This window comes from Rutidosis leptorrhynchoides, chromosome 8, assembly GCF_046630445.1.
Source record: "Rutidosis leptorrhynchoides isolate AG116_Rl617_1_P2 chromosome 8, CSIRO_AGI_Rlap_v1, whole genome shotgun sequence".
Classification (NCBI taxonomy): domain Eukaryota; kingdom Viridiplantae; phylum Streptophyta; class Magnoliopsida; order Asterales; family Asteraceae; genus Rutidosis; species Rutidosis leptorrhynchoides.
Window position 1 is genome coordinate 62,667,861 of NC_092340.1, and position 20,965 is coordinate 62,688,825.

The following is a 20,965-nucleotide window of genomic DNA, read 5'->3' on the forward strand; positions in this document are numbered from 1 at the left end:
TTCTCGTGGCAGTCGATTACGTTTCTAAATGGGCTGAAGCAAAAGCTCTACCCACTAACGATGCTCGAGTTGTTGTTAATTTTCTTAAAAACCTTTTCTCGTGTTTTGGGATTCCAAAAGCATTAATCAGTGATCGTGGAACTCATTTTACAAATTAACTACTCGAGAAAGTGCTTAAAAAGTACGGAGTTAATCATCGTTTTTCAACTTCTTACCACCCTCAAACGAGTAGCCAAGTTGAAAACACAAATCGAGGTCTTAAACGAATTTTAGAAAGAACGGTTAAAAATAATCCTAAAATCTGGCATCGAAAGCTAGATGATGCGCTTTGGGCATTTAGAACTGCATTCAAAACGCCCATCGGTACTACACCTTTCCGATTGATTTACGGTAAGGCGTGTCATCTACCTGTCGAAGTTGAACACAAGGCATACTGGGCTCTGAGAGAATGTAATACCGACCTCGTAGAAGACGGAGAAAACCGATTCTTGCAACTGAATGAATTAGATGAATTAAGACTACAAGCGTATGAAAACTCTAAAACATACAAGGAGAAAACTAAAAGATGGCACGATGCACGGTTAAAAGAAAAGAAAGAATTTGAACAAGGGGATAAAGTATTAGTATTCCAATCACGTTTTAAGTTTTCACCTGGGAAACTTAGATCCCGATGGACTGGGCCATATATAATAAAACAAGTTTTTCCATCTGGATATGCAGAATTATATAGCAAAGACGGTGGAACTTTCAAAGTGAACGATCATCGACTCAAATTATACTTTGAAGGAATCAATAATACGGAAAGAGACGAGATCACCTTCTACCCTAAGGACAAGTAAATTGAGGGTAACTTTAAGGTTTTTCAACTCCATTCTCGAACTTTATTTTCATCTTTAAGAGTGGGGTTTGTTCAGTCTTTCCCTAGCAGACACTAAAGAACTAGTCTTCTCCGTCCATTCTACCTTTTTATTTTTTCTTTTCATTTTTATTCAATTATTTTCAAAATGCGCAATCAATATGTCTACAATCACTTCTTTTTGATGTGCGATAAAATTTTACCAAGAGATGTGGTATTAGATATAAAGAATATATGCGATCAGGCGAGTAAAGAAATAAGGCAAAAACTTAACGAGAAAAATTATGCCAAAGGAAAATCAAAATCAGCTAAGAAACATCGAGCGCGTCATTTGGGCAAATGTGTAAAATGTGGAAAACCAGCTCATTACGGAAATTGCCCAAAGAACCAGACGGACTCTAATTTCGAGTACGTAACCTTATGCCGAGAAGGGCCTTTTAAATGTTCAAAGGAAAACCTCTTAAACCAACGAGGTTACGCCTACGAAGCCATGGTGTAACACCCGCGTTTTGGGCCTAGATGAAATGACCATTGTACCCTTAGGGTATGGTGTAATTAGTGATTTTAATAATTATATGTTTATAATTATTTGGTTATTTAGTTGAGACCAGTTTGTGACAAGGGTCACAGAACAGGTTCGTTTGTTGAATTTGGACTCCGTTAGGGCCTCCTAACGATGTACGAAAGATATTAGATAACTGGTAAATACCCGTGTGTTATGAGGTATGGGTTTATAACCCATTTATATGTATGTTCTGGACACTTCTTGATCATTTTCCTAATTGAAAAAATATACACACCGTACCTATACTCTTTCACCTTGAAACCCTAACTTGATCCAAGCCTGAAATTGGTTTGTGGAGCTTTAGGAACTGATTTATATCATCTTTGTAATCATCAAACCAGGTTAGCATGCTTGAATCATTGCTTGAATCTTGTGTAAATTGGGTTTTTGTGTTCTTGAGCAAAAGTATGATTTTTAGCTTGAATCTTCATGAATTGTGTTAGTTATGCTTAATTGATGTTAGAAATAGGTTGTATATATGTTTAGTAACTTTCTTGTGCTTAAAATTTGGTCAAAAACACTTAGAAATCAAGTTTTTGGGGAAGAAATCACAAAATCAGCGAAATTGGTTCGAAACCCAGTTTGCTACAGTACCCGAGTTGCTACAGTACCCCCGAGTTGCTACAGTACCGAGTTGCTACAGTATCACTATTTGCTACAGTATCACTATTTGCTACAGTATCACTATTTGCTACAGTATCACTATTTGCTACAGTACCACTATTTGCTACAGTGCCGAGTTGCTACAGTACCCCCGAGTTGCTACAGTACCCGAGTTGCTACAGTACCGAGTTGCTACAGTGTCACTATTTGCTACAGTACCTTTTATGAAATTGAAACGGGCGTAACTTTCAAAACGTAACTCCGTTTTTGATGAATAAACTATCGTTAGAATCGTAATAAAGAATACTTTTCAATGGTGAACTTTTAAGAAACTAGATCAAACTGTTTTTGGGTCGGAAAAGGAGTTTTAGTGTGTATGTCGTGTTTTGCACGCACCTGTATGCCATTATTGAATGGAGTCATGATGTAGACTCATAAAATTATGAATATATGGTGTTATGACCTAGTTTATAGTATGATTTGATTATACTATTGATTGAGATATGTATATTGACTTCGTTGTGTTGTTCTCAGGTGATAAGAACAAGGAAGAAGCTCAGAAGTAAGATAACTGAGCTGTAGCTGGTAATCGGTGAGTGGGATTATCTCCGGGTGTAGTATAGAGTAGCAAGTTGTGCTACTATGTTATACTGTTATAGTTGCTATGCTTAGTAGATATGTTGTAATAATGATCATCGTAGAGTTGCCATACTAGTCGTAGGAACAGTTGTTCATAATGGTAGTTGCTTAACAGTTGTGTGCACAAATTGTAGTTGCCTGTTGGAACCTATTGTTGTTAGGTTCAGCTCAGGGAGGTCAACCTTGTTGTGGTTGGGTCCAGTTGGCTACTGTTTGTTGAGTATAGTGCTGAATGACGCATCACCTGCGTGTGGATTTACTATACTGGGGATTCAGTAGTAAGGACTTTCGGTAGATGCTAGACTGATCAGCTAGTGTTCGTGTGCTCGTACAAGCCGCCGAGTCTCTAGTTGGAGCATAGTTGCTAGTTGATTATTGCCAGTTGATAGTTGCTAGTTATTAGTTGTCAGTTGCCTGTTATGGATTGTTGTAGTTGCTGTAGTTGTACAAGTTGGTACTGTATGCTAGATCTGTTAGATGATTCCATTCACTTAGCCTCGTGCTAACCCCCCTCACCTCCTCCCTTGCAGGTTTTCGATCTTAGTGCTGGTAGGGACGGGAGTTGGGTTGACGATATGTTTGACAAGACGAACTCTGATGTCTTAACTTTTATAAATATGTAACTAGTTGTTTAACGTAACACCAGTTGTTTGTAATAAGTAACTAGCTAATGGTTTGTGATAATCATGTTCGTAATTAACTAAGGGTATTTATGTGAATTAAGACTTCCGCTGTGATTTAAAAAAAAAACAGGGTGTTTCAACTTGGTATCAGAGCATAGGTTTGGCCGCATGTACATTGTGTTGAATGTCATGTTCCCAAACCTTGTGTTGTGTCAAACATATATGAGGGAACGGGTTAAGTGAATGTAGGGATTACATGTGTTAGTTGATAGGTACTAACCTGTTTTCCACTAAGAGTTTGTGTGAGATGTTGTGGTAGTGCAGATATGGCAGATAATACAGGAAACGCAACTGGTCCGTCAGCCCCCGGAACATTCAGAGCCCCAGATGAAGACGGATATGTGTCAGAAGAGGATCCGCAGGAACAAATTTTAGATTTGCAAAGTAAGTTAAAGGAAGCACGTGATCGAATAAGGGAATTAGAACAATGCCAGGTAACCGTGAATCCAAGTGGTAGTGTACCGAATCAGACGATTAGTGGGTATCCGGTGCAGTCAAATAATTATCAGCAAATTGGAAGTGCTTTCCAACAACAGCAATGGTTACCACCTCAATATCAGTTTCCTCAACAGTTTCAGATCCCACCTCAGTTTAATCAACAGTTCCCAAATCAGATGTGGGGTCCGTATCAGACGCCGATGTTTCAACAACCAAAGAAATGTACCTTCAAACAGTTTCTGAATTGTAATCCACCAGAGTACTCAGGAAGTTTTAACCCAACGGTAACACTTAACTGGTTAAGAGAGATAGAAAAGGTTTTTGAGGCCTGTCAGTGCGAACCAGAATTACAGGTTATTTATGCTAGTCGTATGTTGAAAAATAGGGCAATGGTTTGGTGGGATACGGTTATTTCTAGTATACCAAAAGAGCAAGTGAACATGATTACTTGGGAACAATTTTATAGTAAAGTTTGTGAGCAGTATTGTTCGTCTTATGACCTCAATCGAATTAAGACGGAATTTCTGGCAATGAAAATGACACCTCAGATGACGATAGATGAGGTGATTGAGCAGTATATGGATAAATTAAGGTTTGTGCAACAGTGGGTTCCAGATGAGCAGTCCAGAATTCAGCACTTTGTTAATATAATTTTACCGGAGTACAGAACAATGGTTAGGATGGCGACGACGTTATCGCAAGCGTTTGTTATGGCAAAGATGGTAGAGGATGACGTCAGAGCAGCAAGGAATAGAATAGTAGGTTATGAGATGCCACAACAAGATCAGGTGATGAGTCATTCAGACTCTAGGTCAAAGAAGTCTGTTAAGTTGAAACAGAAGAGTGGGTCAGAACATAGTGGGTCAGCATCAAGTCAGAATTCTTGGTGCTATAGTTGCAGATCATCTCATAGTGGTCCTTGTTCAGATTCAACCAAAAGATGTTTGAGATGTGGTATTGTGGGGCACGAGATTCGAATGTGTTCATTCCAAGAGGATGTATGTTGGAAATGTCATCAAGTGGGGCATAGGTCAGCTCAGTGTCCGTATGTAAGAGGATCAGGTTCTGGGGCGGGGCCAGGAGCGCAGTCGGGATCAGTAGGTGGATCTTCTGGTTCTCCAGTTGGGCAGAAAAGAAAGAATCCACCTACGGCAACAGCAAGAGCTTATCAAATGGTTGCAGATGCAGATGTTGATTATGATGTGAATGCAGGTATGATTCAAAATCCTCGTACTGTTTAGTTGTATATATGTATGATTGTGTATATGTACATATATGTGTGTTTTAGATTGAAAAATCTTGTTGATAGTGTAAAATTTATTTTGTTGTGCTATGTTGTTGTATGCTTAGTTGCGACCCTTGTGTGCCTGGTTGGGTAAGGGAGACCTTTAGGTTAATTTTGAGATTGAAAACTGTGACTTTGATAGAGATGTGTTGGGTACCCTGATGTAGTGGACTTTTTGTCGACATGAGATTATATGATAGTAACACTGTTGTAACAGATATGATAGAAAGAGGACGGTGCTGATTGGATAATTCCTTTGCTTAAACAGATGTATGATACTGCTAGTTGAGCGTATTTTTGACATTGATGAACATATGTTGCGATTTCCTATGCTTGTTGAATGTGTAGTAATGTTGGTAGATTATATTTGAGTATTTGATGGACAATGTTTTGAGTAACTATGATTGAACAGATGTTGTGATTGATTAGTCATAAAGTAGTTAAATTAATTACCGATGCTTATTGAGGTGATTGATTGGACATAAGTTAGTGAATGAGACAAGTAGAATTTTTTCGTTACGAGCAACTCAGAATGAAGGTATGATTTAGGATAATATGCTTGTGTCTGGCCAACAGAAGTATATTGTGATAAATCATACGGAATTTCTGGGAAGCTGAAGGAAAATTAGGCGGCCTGTGCTATATTGGATTGTGATGTGACTGGATATGAGATGAATAACCTATGAAGTTCTGTTGACTTACGAGACAATTTCGTAGACATAGGTATAGATTTTAGCATGATGACTAATTCTATTGCCTAAGCTTTGGATAATTGGGAAAAGTGGACAGTATAAAGAGTTGAATTGGATGACAGATCGTGAAATTTATGATGCGGAATGGCGAAGAAACACGAATTTGACTCTGATTATTTGACTTGATCGTGTAATTTTTGGGCTTAATTGGATTAACGGACGTTGATCGATGAAGATTATGACAACTTATTTTGTACCGGGAGTGTATTGACGTCAAGAATCTCATTTCCCTATGCAATTGTGGTGGATATTGTCGGTATTGGGGATAAGATTGATAAAGTTAACCGTGTGTTTTGGCGGTTCGAGTAACAATTTTTGGGTTTGTTGACCATAGTTGACCCGATTCCGAGGACGGAATCTCTTTTAAGGAGGGTAGATTTGTAACACCCGCGTTTTGGGCCTAGATGAAATGACCATTGTACCCTTAGGGTATGGTGTAATTAGTGATTTTAATAATTATATGTTTATAATTATTTGGTTATTTAGTTGAGACCAGTTTGTGACAAGGGTCACAGAACAGGTTCGTTTGTTGAATTTGGACTCCGTTAGGGCCTCCTAACGATGTACGAAAGATATTAGATAACTGGTAAATACCCGTGTGTTATGAGGTATGGGTTTATAACCCATTTATATGTATGTTCTGGACACTTCTTGATCATTTTCCTAATTGAAAAAATATACACACCGTACCTATACTCTTTCACCTTGAAACCCTAACTTGATCCAAGCCTGAAATTGGTTTGTGGAGCTTTAGGAACTGATTTATATCATCTTTGTAATCATCAAACCAGGTTAGCATGCTTGAATCATTGCTTGAATCTTGTGTAAATTGGGTTTTTGTGTTCTTGAGCAAAAGTATGATTTTTAGCTTGAATCTTCATGAATTGTGTTAGTTATGCTTAATTGATGTTAGAAATAGGTTGTATATATGTTTAGTAACTTTCTTGTGCTTAAAATTTGGTCAAAAACACTTAGAAATCAAGTTTTTGGGGAAGAAATCACAAAATCAGCGAAATTGGTTCGAAACCCAGTTTGCTACAGTACCCGAGTTGCTACAGTACCCCCGAGTTGCTACAGTACCGAGTTGCTACAGTATCACTATTTGCTACAGTATCACTATTTGCTACAGTATCACTATTTGCTACAGTGTCACTATTTGCTACAGTACCACTATTTGCTACAGTGCCGAGTTGCTACAGTACCCCCGAGTTGCTACAGTACCCGAGTTGCTACAGTACCGAGTTGCTACAGTGTCACTATTTGCTACAGTACCTTTTATGAAATTGAAACGGGCGTAACTTTCAAAACGTAACTCCGTTTTTGATGAATAAACTATCGTTAGAATCGTAATAAAGAATACTTTTCAATGGTGAACTTTTAAGAAACTAGATCAAACTGTTTTTGGGTCGGAAAAGGAGTTTTAGTGTGTATGTCGTGTTTTGCACGCACCTGTATGCCATTATTGAATGGAGTCATGATGTAGACTCATAAAATTATGAATATATGGTGTTATGACCTAGTTTATAGTATGATTTGATTATACTATTGATTGAGATATGTATATTGACTTCGTTGTGTTGTTCTCAGGTGATAAGAACAAGGAAGAAGCTCAGAAGTAAGATAACTGAGCTGTAGCTGGTAATCGGTGAGTGGGATTATCTCCGGGTGTAGTATAGAGTAGCAAGTTGTGCTACTATGTTATACTGTTATAGTTGCTATGCTTAGTAGATATGTTGTAATAATGATCATCGTAGAGTTGCCATACTAGTCGTAGGAACAGTTGTTCATAATGGTAGTTGCTTAACAGTTGTGTGCACAAATTGTAGTTGCCTGTTGGAACCTATTGTTGTTAGGTTCAGCTCAGGGAGGTCAACCTTGTTGTGGTTGGGTCCAGTTGGCTACTGTTTGTTGAGTATAGTGCTGAATGACGCATCACCTGCGTGTGGATTTACTATACTGGGGATTCAGTAGTAAGGACTTTCGGTAGATGCTAGACTGATTAGCTAGTGTTCGTGTGCTCGTACAAGCCGCCGAGTCTCTAGTTGGAGCATAGTTGCTAGTTGATTATTGCCAGTTGATAGTTGCTAGTTATTAGTTGTCAGTTGCCTGTTATGGATTGTTGTAGTTGCTGTAGTTGTACAAGTTGGTACTGTATGCTAGATCTGTTAGATGATTCCATTCACTTAGCCTCGTGCTAACCCCCCTCACCTCCTCCCTTGCAGGTTTTCGATCTTAGTGCTGGTAGGGACGGGAGTTGGGTTGACGATATGTTTGACAAGACGAACTCTGATGTCTTAACTTTTATAAATATGTAACTAGTTGTTTAACGTAACACCAGTTGTTTGTAATAAGTAACTAGCTAATGGTTTGTGATAATCATGTTCGTAATTAACTAAGGGTATTTATGTGAATTAAGACTTCCGCTGTGATTTAAAAAAAAAACAGGGTGTTTCACATGGGGGGCGAAATGGTACGACTCCACTATGAGGCAAGTCGACGTGGTTTCACAATCTAATTCTTTTTCTCGCCAATTGTGTTTTTGTGCATTTTTGTGTGTTTTTGTTTTGGTGTGTTTAGTTTGTATTTGTTTGTTGTGTTTTTATTAAAAAGGGTCTACCATTTAAAATTGATAAACCTTGAGTTTAACCTGTTTTCATTGAAAACGATAATGTTAAGTGTAACAACTGAATTGTCGTTCTTCAAATTGCACGAAATTAATTGTTGGATTCATAATATATCTTTTAAATAGTAAACCACAAAAACAAAAGAAAAATTAAAACTACAAAAAAATATACCTTTTTATCAATAACCGTAAAGATATATAACTTGTAAACTTTTGTCGTGGGTAATGATAGGTGTAACAACCGAGATTGTCTCTACCTAGTTGATAGGAAACAAGGTTTTAAGTTTGAAAATTAGTTGGTTTAAAAGTATATATTTAAAAATTTAAAAAGAAAAAAATAGAGTGTATTTTAATTCATTTAATTTTTTATTTTTTATGTACTTGTTTTTAATTTTAAAATATTAATTTTCTTTTAATTTAAAAATTTAAAAAGAAAAATATAGATTGTTTTGTTTTTAAGTTGTTTTTGAAAAATATTAAAACTTTAACTTTTAAAGTATTAAATTATAAATTGAAATTAAAAATTTATAAACGGATAAAGACTAGGTATACCAACCGAAATTTCCGTTACATCAAATATAAATTTAAAATTGATATTTTGAAATATAAGTACTTATAAAGTTGAAAAAAAGGGTAATAAAGCTTACGCGAAACGTGTGAATATCCACACGTAATGCGTAGAATTAAAAGCTACGCGAAACGCGTAGTACTACGCGAAACGCGTAGAGTCAAAATCAGATACATATCAGTCGACCAGCTTCTCCTCCACACTCTCTTATTTTTTTTTCTTTCTTTGCTGTGGACGAGAGGAGTACCCATAAAACCCACAAAAATCATACCAAAAATTAAATAATCACTCCAAATCTTCCCCAATTCTTCCATCTATCAACATGCCGAGATTGGTAAGGGTCCTAAAACCAATTTACCCCTTGTTTTTCTAATTTTTCATTATTTATTTGTTTAACTTTAATCTGAATTTAGAGCTTGTTATTGATAAATTTTGCTTGATTATTGCTATGGCTATGTTGGTAGTCTGTTATTAAACCCGATTATCATGAAAATTTGATGTTTAATTGATTATTGAAAAGTTAGGGTTTATGTAAATTGGGGAAATTGAGGAATTACTATTGAATTGTGTTATTTTGGGTATTTTTAGATGTTTTTAGATGTTTTGATAGTAGTAGAAGCTTTGAATATAAGTTTGATCGATTGATTTTGTGATTTTAATTTTCGTCTAAATTTCATAATTTTTTGTAATTGTCATGAATCAAGTATAATGATGATTAGGAGCTGGATTATACGCAATGTGATTGAATTAGATTATATATGCTTAGCTCATTGCGTGTTTTCACTTGTGAATTAAACTTTGTTTTTGAAACTTGATTTATGATTATGATTTTTTTTGTGATTTATTTTTTGTTTGTTTTATTTTTTAGAAGTAAACTGTTGTTGAAATATTAGTTCCTGTGGTGTTGAAACAAGCTTGTATGTCAAGGATGAATTCTTTGCTAACATTAACATACCCAATTGGGAATATTCTCTTGTTTTAAAATGTTATGCAGGGATTATTTAGAATGAGAGCTGTTAACCAACAGCAAGGGGAAGAACAAGTGACACTGGAAATGGAACAACAACTTCAAAATCTGCACCCGAATCTGAGATTTCCTTATGATTTACCTAACCGATTACAAAAAGTTAAGGACTTACTTTCTCTGGTCAATAGAAACATCTCTCCAGTATACGTTGTGGATTGGGCTCCCTTAGGACACCCAGTCAACTTAGATGAACAAATAAGGGGAATTTTAAACCAAAGTTTCACAAACGAATTTGGAATGACTTTGGTTTTTAATGATTTTGAGAGGTTGTTTAATTTAAATAGCCCTGTATATAGAGAATGGTGTTTAGAGTTCTATTCTACCGATAGAATGAGTTTACACCCAGATACTATCAATGACCTAATTTTCTACAATTTCGACTGGGTGGGGTAGATAGAAGTATGTCCCTAAGTAACGTGACTGACGCATTAGGGATTTACACCGTTGAGGAGATGTTGGCTCCCGGTTTTAGGGAGTATATTTTTACAGGAGCTAGATATACAGGAAATTATGATTCTTCGAGAGTCTGGCAATCTTTTACTCGAAGGAATACATATAAGCCAGGCCAAGAATCATACCTAAAGATCACTGATGTTCGCTTTAGAATAATTCATAAATTTATAGCGAACACAATAAACCAAAGGTCATTTGTTAATACAGATAAAATTAATTATATCGACCTTTGGTATTTAGATGTGATCAGAGATAGGGATACATTTGTTAGTATACCCTATGGAGTTGCTTACTTTTTGGCCCATGTTGGAAAAGGGGCTAGAGGAACAAGTGACATGTCGGGGGTCACTACATCACGTGTCTAGGAAACTGGTTCGAACTCGACCCGAGTGAATCAGAACCTCCAATCCAACCGGTAGATCAGGCTATTAAAACTTTAGGATTGGATGTATATAGGACGGCAAAAGCTATACACGTGAGGGGCGGGGTAATTAGTTTAAGACGACAAGAAGTTGTTGTTCCCGCTCCTATGGAGGAGGATGAGGAACCCGCGAGGGAAACTAGGAGGAGACGCAGACAGCCAGATCAGGCTAGTTCGTCTAATATAGATATGTCTGATTTCGATATGCTATAAAATTCGTTTAATTCATTGAGTTTAGACATAAGAAACTCATATGAAACATGGGGACGGAGATCAGAAGACCAATACACTAGTTTGTCTTGACAGTTAGGGGATGTAAGGGCAACCCAATTAGATCATGGTAATATTCTAGAAAACATCCGCTACGATCAGAGGGGCCAGGGAGCACAGTTAGAGTGGGCGCATCATCAGGCATATTTATACACAGCTAACCCACAGGCTTACACACCTTCAGCCTTTCCTTCATACCCCCAATGGCAAGCACACGGTGACCCTCTACCTCCACCTTATGACCCCAACGCTGCCTTAGCCGCAAGTCAGGAAGCCTATAGGCGTTTTTACGAGGAACAACGCCTAAATGAACAACGGCAGCAATAGCAGCAGGAACAGGAAGATCAGGGAGGCCCTGCGTGGTCATTTTTCTAGTTTTCTTTTTTAGTTTAGAACACTTTATTTGTATTTGTTTGTATAAAATGATTTTTTTATGGTGTGTTAATTTACTTTTATATATTTTATATTTACAAAAACTTTTAATGTGGGGTAAAATTTTTGTACTACTAAAGTACAACCCCATCTCGTTTGTGTTTGACATATTTGTTGACAGGTACTTACGATGATGAGATTCGACATAGCAAAACACGAAAGCATTATTGTGATAAAAAGGATTGGCTATGTTCATACAATAAGCATTTTACAATCTCCAATTGCTTAACAAATGAAGTTCTAAATACTTTACACTTTTTGTCCCCTCAAATTTATACATTTTAATCTGATTTTATGTAATGAGGGCATTACATAATCTTATGTGTGGGGTGGGAGTATATAAATTCTCGAGAACTTATAATTTAGTGGTTTTTATGAAAATTTTTACAAATTTTAAACAAATATAACTAATCAATTTTTAAGGTAATTACGAGCAATTAAAGATTAGGTGTCAAAAACTGAAATTATTGTCTCCATACATTAAAAATACATAAGTTTATTTGATTAAAATATATAAAAGAAAACCCAGTATAACAAAATTTATAAAACCCCATATGTTTAGAACCATTTATCACATGTTCCTATGAAGTTTATTGCAGATATCATTGCTTTGGAATGTATAAACCTAAAAATCTCATTAAGGAAGTAAAGTCTTCCAAAATGACACACTTGCTAATTTATGTTAGAAGATGTAGTCAAGAACAGCTGTAGGTTGACGAAAAATCTTGAAAAGTCATCTCTATCATCGGCTGGAAATCCACCTCACCTCAGTATCAAACAGGGTTTTTGGTGGTCAGACTTATCCTAACCATGAGATGGATATGTCTCGAACAATGGGGGGGGGGCACATTGCAAATTAGCTTTTAAGACTAATGAATCTAATCCCCAGTTGGATGATCTTCGTAAAGATCAACCGCATCTATGTTTGACCACGGTCAACATACATATGCCATAACAAATTGAGGTGTGCAAACTCATGGTTCACCGATGATATTTGGACACGATATAATTTTATTCTAAAACTTATGCTATTTTATGAATTATATTGTGTAAAACCATTTTTAGGACATTCGGTTTCAAGTTCCATGATACTTTAATTATGGGGGCGGATAGCTTGCTAATCGCCGACTGAGACTACGGTTTTCAGTTACCCTCGACCGGAATTTGAGGTTAAAACCGGAAAACGTGTCTAGTGTTGATAATGCTAAAAACGAACACATATTTCATAGCATTATCCCTCAAGAAAGACAAGTTTTCAGTTGCAATTGTTCCATTTTCAAGTAATATCCGTTTATATTAAATAAGTGCGAAGACAAAAGGCGAAAATGAATATTTGAAGACGCAAACGTCCAAAAAGCTCAAATTTACAAGATACAATCCAAGTGGTTCAATTTATTGATAAGAAACGTCTAAAACTGACAAGAGTACAAGTTGCAAAACGCAAAGTACAAGATATTAAATTATACGAAAAGGCGTTCAAAAATCCGGAATCGAGACATGAACCAACTTTCAACGCTCGACGCAACGGAGCTGAAAGTACAAGTCAACTATGCACAAGAATATAATATAATATTTAAATAATTCATAATAAGAATAATAATAAATAATAAAAAGTTTTTAATTGAGCATAGTTAAGGGGTCATAAGTGAAAATTTCAAATCAATATTTGCCTATAAAAACAACGCATTCGGAGGCTTTCAAAAGACACCTCTTTCATTCTTTCTTTCCTCTGTAAGAAATATATATATATATTTATATTATAATTTAAGTTAATTTTAATAAATTTATGATTTAGTTGGGTTAATGTAAGAAATGTTTTACGGGTTTTTAGTCGAAGCTCTGCCCGTGTAACGCTACGTGATAAATAATCACTGTAAGCTATATTTAAATTATTTAAATTAATGTCTCGTAACTAAGTTATTATTATGCTTATTTGAGCCGAAGTAATCGTGATGTTAGACTAAAAATTAAGATTGGGTTATTAAATTTTGTACCATAATTAGGGTATGGACAAAAGACCGACACTTATGAACATTGGACCATGGACCATTAATAGATGAGGGGTATTGTCTAATCGAATGACAATTCTTTAGAGCCTGTCGAACCTATCTTCAAATTAGTTAATCTAATAATTATTAAATGATTATGCATGTCCTATTTAGTGACGTTTATACGACATCTTTAACAATCATTTAATTAATCAATTGGGTTGGGTAATTGATTATTCATTCTGATCAAGTGGGTAAATTAATAATCATGGACTAATTAAAATAAGGGTGGATTACATACAAGGGTAATTGGTGTAATTGTTAACAAAGTATTAAGACCTTGGATTACATACAGTCGATAACCTGATGTAATTATTAAACAAAGTATTAAAACCTTGTTACAGTTCGAGTCCCTAATTAGTTGGAATATTTGACTTCGGGTATAAGGTTAAATTTGCCGAGCATTTTATAATTATGACCGATGAACTATTATGGACAAAAACCATATAGGTATCAAATAACTCCAGGACAAAGGACAATTAACCCAGGACAATTAATTAAAATCAAAAAGTCAAACATCATGATTACGGAAGTTTAAATAAGCATAATTGTTTTATTGTATTTCTTATCGTAATTTTATTTACTCACAATTTTATTTATTATCATTTTAATATTGTTATTTATTTTACGCACTTTAATTATCGTCATTTATCTTTACGCTTAAAAATATGAAATCGATAAACCGGTCATTAAACGGTAAAACCCCCTTTTATAATAATATTACTATATATAATATATATTTTATATAAATATAGTTGTTAAAAATATAGTACGTAATCACTAGCTCCCTGTGGAACGAACCGGACTTACTAAAAACTACACTACTCAACGATTAGGTACACTGCCTATAGTGTTGTAGCAAGGTTTAGGTATATCCTATCCGTAAATAAATAATAAAACTTGTGTAATTTGTATCATATTTCGTAGTACTTTGTAGTAAACTATAATAGTATTTCGCATACCACCGTGCAACACATCAAGTTTTTGGCGCCGCTGCCGGGGAGCGCTAAAACGCTATATTTTTAATTTATATTTATAAAAATATAGTTATAAAAAAAAGTAATTTCGGGGACTCTGATTTAGGAAATTTTTTTTTTTTTTTTTGTATTAAGAATTTTAGATTTTTTTAGTAGTTTTTATTTTTATAATTTTTAAGTTGATAAAATTAAATATTTATTATGGTAGTATAATCTACTAACTAGTAATTGAAATTTAACTCGAAATATAACAGATGTGAAATATAGCTACAGAATAAACTAGAAATGTGTGTTAGTGAATTCTTGTCGAAGAATCATTTCTCGTGAGCCAAAATATCCCCACTTGTCACTACTTGTAAAAAAAAATCGTTTCTTGTGGACCAAAAAAATCTCTCCACATTTTCTAGTTTCAAATTTGGTGTCTTAATATATTTACTGACACACTTGTCCTTTGTGAAAGTGTGTGTCCCAACTTTCTTTAAATTTTGTTAATTAAATACATACATAGTATCATGCTAGATATCTATTAAGATTTTTAACTATATAAAATTCATAGTGTTGCAAGTGCTGAACGTGTATGTTCCACTGATTTGGTCTCTGCCGACGTTAATTTCATATGCCTTATAAACTTACACATTGTGCTTGTTGACCTGTAATTTTAGTTTTAGGAATTTTAGATTTAAACAAGTTCACGCAATTAATTTAAGTTTTATAAATTTAAGTTTGTAAACTTAAAAAAAAAAAAAAAATAGGAAGGACACGTAGCAATTTACCAAAAAAAAAAATACAGTGCAGCAACATGATTTAAATTGATCCACTAATAAGCCACTATCTTAAAGTAAACGTTTTTTTTTTTTTGGTTTAATAATTGGGACAGGAACGTAGCAAATTATAGAAAGTTGATGTGTGATAGGTACCTAACGTTTTTTTTTTACGTATAGAAACAGATAAAAAAAAGAGTTGATGTGATTGAATTGTGATAGGTACATAAAAGATAAATATGTGATGATAGATTGAATCTAATACCTAACACCGATTGTTTGCTTATTGTTGTCCTATGTGGCAATATCATTCACTTTCTATATGTATCTGTAAGTAAACATTGCTTAATTATTATCTAAAAGTGATTTGTCGTTAATAATAATAACTAGTTAGTAGATAGTATTAAAGTTTTAATTAAAAAAAAAACTTGTTCTGAGGCAATATATTTCATACGCATGCCAAAAGGACCATGCACATCAAATAGGCTATCACAATTTAGGTGATTTCGAAAAAATAGGCTCATCATTTACTATAAGAAACGCTAATATATTGATGTTCATAAATTTATGTGGCCATCAACCTATAAGCATAAATATTTACAATTGCACATCATTTACTTGCAAAAGCACCTAAAACTGATGGCCATCTACAAGAATTAAAATATTTTTATACAATAAATAATAAATTTTAGTACCTTTTAAGTTTCGACGCGCTACTTTCTTATTATTATTTTTTGACCTTTTATTTTTTTCGACATTTTTCGACGCGCTCTTTTTCTTTCTTATTTCTCGACGCTTTAGTTTTTAGTAATTAGAAATTTTCTCTACTTCTTCTCTAATATCTCAAACGGAAAAGAAAAATTATTTTAAGCGGTTAAGTTAATAGGTATCCAAATTTTCTGGTTCGTAGTAATAGTTGGATTTGTTAGTGGCAAGTTGTGGGCTTCCGATTTAAAGGGTCCTGGCTTCGTGCGGCATCTTTTGGCTATTCGAAACGTGGGCAAAATCAGAAAAGTCTATTAATTGGACAACTTATATAAGTTTTTCTATTTTTATAACTAATAGGATATTCAGTGAATGCACCGAGCAAACCTGTAACTAGATCAAGACATCTAGCCAATACTGACGTCGTTAATTTATCTTTAGAATCATCATCTAGTAATCCAAGTACTCCAACTCAAATTTTCGATAATCCATTTTTTTTAACCCAAGAACCCGGAGGATATTCAAGGACAATTCCAAGATCCTGAACCACTAATCATTCCTCCTGAACCACAAACCGTTAAATCAGAATCTTCTAGTGATTCGGATTCAACAAATTCAAAAATAGAAATAACGGGACCTCTAAGTATGGAAGATCGAATGAGAGCTACACGCACGGGCCAAGGTCACGCCATTATTAAGCCAGATGTTAGAGCGTCAGATTTTGAAATCAAAGGACAAATCCTACACATGATCACCAATCAGTGCCAATTCGGTGGTACAGCAGAAGAAGATCCAAACGAACATCTTTGAACTTTTAATAGGATTTGTAATCTATTTAAAATCCGAGAAGTTGAGGATGAAACTATTTATCATATGTTGTTCCCCTGGACTTTAAAGGAAGAAGCCAAAGATTGGTTAGAATCGTTACCTGAAGGAACGATTGACTCATGTGATGTTTTAGTTGAGAAATTTCTTCAAAGATTCTTTCCAGCATCTAAAGCCGTGAGACTTCAAGGAGAAATTGCCACGTTCGTACAAAAGCCAAATGAAACGTTATATGAGGCATGGACAAGATTCGGAAGGATGTTGAGAGGATGTCCTCAACACGGTTTAGATACTTTTCATATAGTACAAATCTTCTATAAAGGCGTAGACATCGCCACACGAAAAGACATCGACACAGCAGCTGGTGGTTCCATTATGAAGAAAACCGCAACCGAAGCTCACAAGATCATTGATAACACAGCCTCCCACTCTCATAAGTGGCACCAGAAAAAAGATATTTTTCATTCATCTAAAGCGGCTAGAGCCGATTCTAGCCATAACTTTGATTCTGTTTCCGCAAAAATAGATGCTTTCGAAAGACGAATGGAAAAAATGACTAAAGATATTCACGCAATACAAATCAGTTGTGAGCAATGCGGTGGACCGCACTTAACAAAAGAATGTCACATTGAGCAAACGATGGAACAACGTGAGAATGTTTCCTACATGAACCAAAGGCTGGGAAATAATTATCAAAATAATTATCAACCTCCAAGGCTAAACTTCAATCGAAATCAAAATATTCTTTACAATCCAAAAGGACCCGACAATAATTCGTATAACCAACAAGGTCCGAATAACCAACCAACTCAAAACAACACTTTCAATCAACAAAGACCCAGCTTGTATAAACCACCACAATAAACCGAAGAAAAAAAGTCAAATCTGGAAGAAGTGGTATTTAAGCTAGTTGAATCTCAAACACAATTTATTGAAACTTAAACCCAAACGAACGAGAGGTTTGATCAGTCATTTAGAACTCAACAAGCTTCCATTTTGAATCTAGAAAAACAAGTAGGTACTCTTGCTAGATTGTTGAATGAAAGGGAACAAGGAAAGCTACCGAGTAATACTGAAGTAATTCCTCGGAATGAAAATGTTAATATGGTGTCAACAAATTCTGAAAAACCAACACCAGAAGATGAGAAAGTTTTAGATGTGAGTAACAATGAAGAAGTTACAACACCACCACCCGAGTATGTAAAGCCAGTGGTGGCACCATACAGACCACCCATCCCGTTTCCAAGAAAAGGAGCTGAGTATGAGCAAGTGATAAGTAATAAAGTTTGTGATACTTCTGGAAAGAAGAAGAAGAAAAAGAATAAGAAAGTACAAGAAACAAAATCCGTAGAAGTAAACCCGGTGAAGACAGTTCCACCAAAACCTCCACCTAGGGTAGGTGATCCGGGTGAATTTATTGTTCCTTGTCTACTTAGTGATTGTGTCATGTATGATGCACTAGCAGATTTAGGTGCGAGTGTAAGTGTTATGCCTCTTTCATTATATAAGAGATTAGGAGTAGGTGAGTTAAGTCCAACGGATATGAGTGTTCGACTCCTTGATCAAACCATTAAGCACTCAGTTGGAATTGCTGACAACCTACCTGTTCAAGTAGGTAATTTAACCTTTCTAGTCGAATTCATTGTCATTGACATAGAAGAGGACTCAAACATTCCTCTAATTTTAGGTTGACCATTCTTAGCGTTCACCGGGGCATTATTTGATGTAAGAAAAGGTAGAATGACACTTAGTAATGATGAAAAATCGATCACCTTTATGATTCGAAAGTCTAAATCTCCACCAACCAAAATCGTTGAACCAACAAAAATGATTGGTAAGAACCATGTTGTTTTACCAACTCCAACGGTAGTGCTTTGCAATAATAAAACGCCTAAGTGTGGGGAAAATGAAGTAACACCTAATGATGACTTGATAACAAAGAACCCCGTTATTGATACGAAATTAAATGACCCCGTTATTAACAGTTCAATGAAGAAACTTTTTAAACGGGTTTGTGATGCTAGAAGTAAGGGAAACTTTAAGTTATGTAACCGTTTAGTATCCAATCTGTCGCCTAAAGAAAAGGCGAAACTAGTTGAATTTGTGGATATTACGGAAGAAGCTAGGTACTGGCTTAAAGCAAAAGTCACGGATATGCAAGTTGATTATGGTCCAAGAGAAATTGACGATGAAGTTAATCACAATTTTGACACCATAGCTACCTAAGTGTGGGGAGATTCAGATGTTCTAAAAATAAAATATTATCTAGAGTTATTTGTTCTGTTCTCGTATAGTTCCGAGAATGGAATCCGATTGGTCTTTTCCACTAGCAGACACTAAAGAACTAGTTTTCTCCTCCATTCTGATTTTTTTTGTTTTTGTAGATTTTGTATAAAATTAATATGCATTTTTTTTTAATTTAAGTTTTGTGTGAATTTAAAAACAAAAATTTACTTTATTTCATTAAGTTGAAAAAAATGATTTCTAAAATTCATCGTGAGTTGAAGACTAGGTCATTGAACCGAAATTGCTTTACCCGAGGGCGGGGCGACAAATTTTGTTATCATTATTTTTAATTTTATTGATATAAAGTATGCCAAAAAAATATTAGATTTTATAATTTTTTAAACGTGGGGTTATATACCAAACTTCAAAAATATGTATGTATATATGTTTGTATTTTATCATATACAAAATAGGGTAAAATAGCGCACTTTCAAAGACTGTCATTAAGTTCAGCAAAAGGTACTAATTTTGACGACAAGACGCAAAATATCATTCGAACAAACAATATGTTTGCAAACTCGGTATTTTTAATCATTTTTCTACGCTAATCACCCTCATGAATTTAAATTTTTACTGATTTCTTGCAAATGAGGGCATTGCAAGATCTTAAGTGTGGGGAAGGGTTATAAATTCCCTCAGGTTTACACTTGGTTTTAATTGCCAAATTTTGTGAAAATTTGAAAAATTTTCAACTAAATGAATTCAAAATCATGTTTATACATATTTATGAACGATAAAACTATTTGATAATACCGAAATTATTGTTACCATAAAAAGAGGACATAAATTGAGAAACAACCCAAAACGCTTGAATTCATTTAAAATGGAATAGAGGAGAATAAAAAGGCAAAGAAAAACATAAATAAAAGCCAAGTGAGTGAAGAATTCACCAAGTTCTTTAAAACATATATCACATATTTTTGTACAAGATTATTGCAGGTACTTTTGTTTTGGACGATACTAATCAGTTTTACCCGGTTTACTGTAATATATTTTAAAGAAAGATGGATCTACACGATGAATCAATTCCATCATTAAAAGGAAGTAAAGTCTTCCGAAAAAGACACGCGCTTCTTGATTTAGGTCAGGAAGTTGTCATCCAGACCAGCTGTAGGTTGACGAAAAATATAGAAAAGTCATCTCTAAAATCAGCAGGAAATCCACGGACCTCAGCATCAAACAGGGTCGCCATGTGGTCAGACTTATCTTAACCATGAGAGGATCTGTCTCATAAAATGGGGAGGGCGCGGTGCAAATTAGCTTGATAAGACTAATGAATCAGACCCCCAGAAAGGATAATCTCTTTAAAGATTAAAAATCAGCTTTTAAGACTGATATTACTCAATCCATGAGATTGACCTTAAAGATTGAGAATTACAAACTCATGGAATTCAATGATATCTAAACTCGAGCTTGAATGAGAAAATATTTTGATCAAAAATAAAATCGATTTGTTTTCTGAAAACCTATTTTCAATGCGTTCATTACCATTGAACGTAAAATCCTGGGAATTCATCGGAATTCATTAGGTTACCTGAACCAAATCGGGTGTCAACCTTAAGAACGGTGGTTGCATAGCATGGTCGGAGATAGGACCTTGTGCCAGACCGAAAAATTATAGGATGATCTTTACTATTGCTCCTACAAAGGATAGTACTAGCATCCGACACGTTTTAGACCATGAACAAATGCATGTCATTAGACATTGCCTTAACAATTTCTTGTTCATCGCTTTCCTTTACATCCGG

The 20,965-nt window shown here is 34.9% G+C and overlaps 1 non-coding gene across 1 annotated transcript; it reads right to left on the minus strand.

The window, feature by feature from the left end:
- Positions 1 to 17,111: 17,111 nt before the first annotated feature.
- LOC139865292 (small nucleolar RNA R71) lies at positions 17,112 to 17,218 on the minus strand. Its single transcript, XR_011764817.1, has one exon. It is a non-coding gene; the product is annotated as a small nucleolar RNA R71 (small nucleolar RNA).
- Positions 17,219 to 20,965: the final 3,747 nt, after the last annotated feature.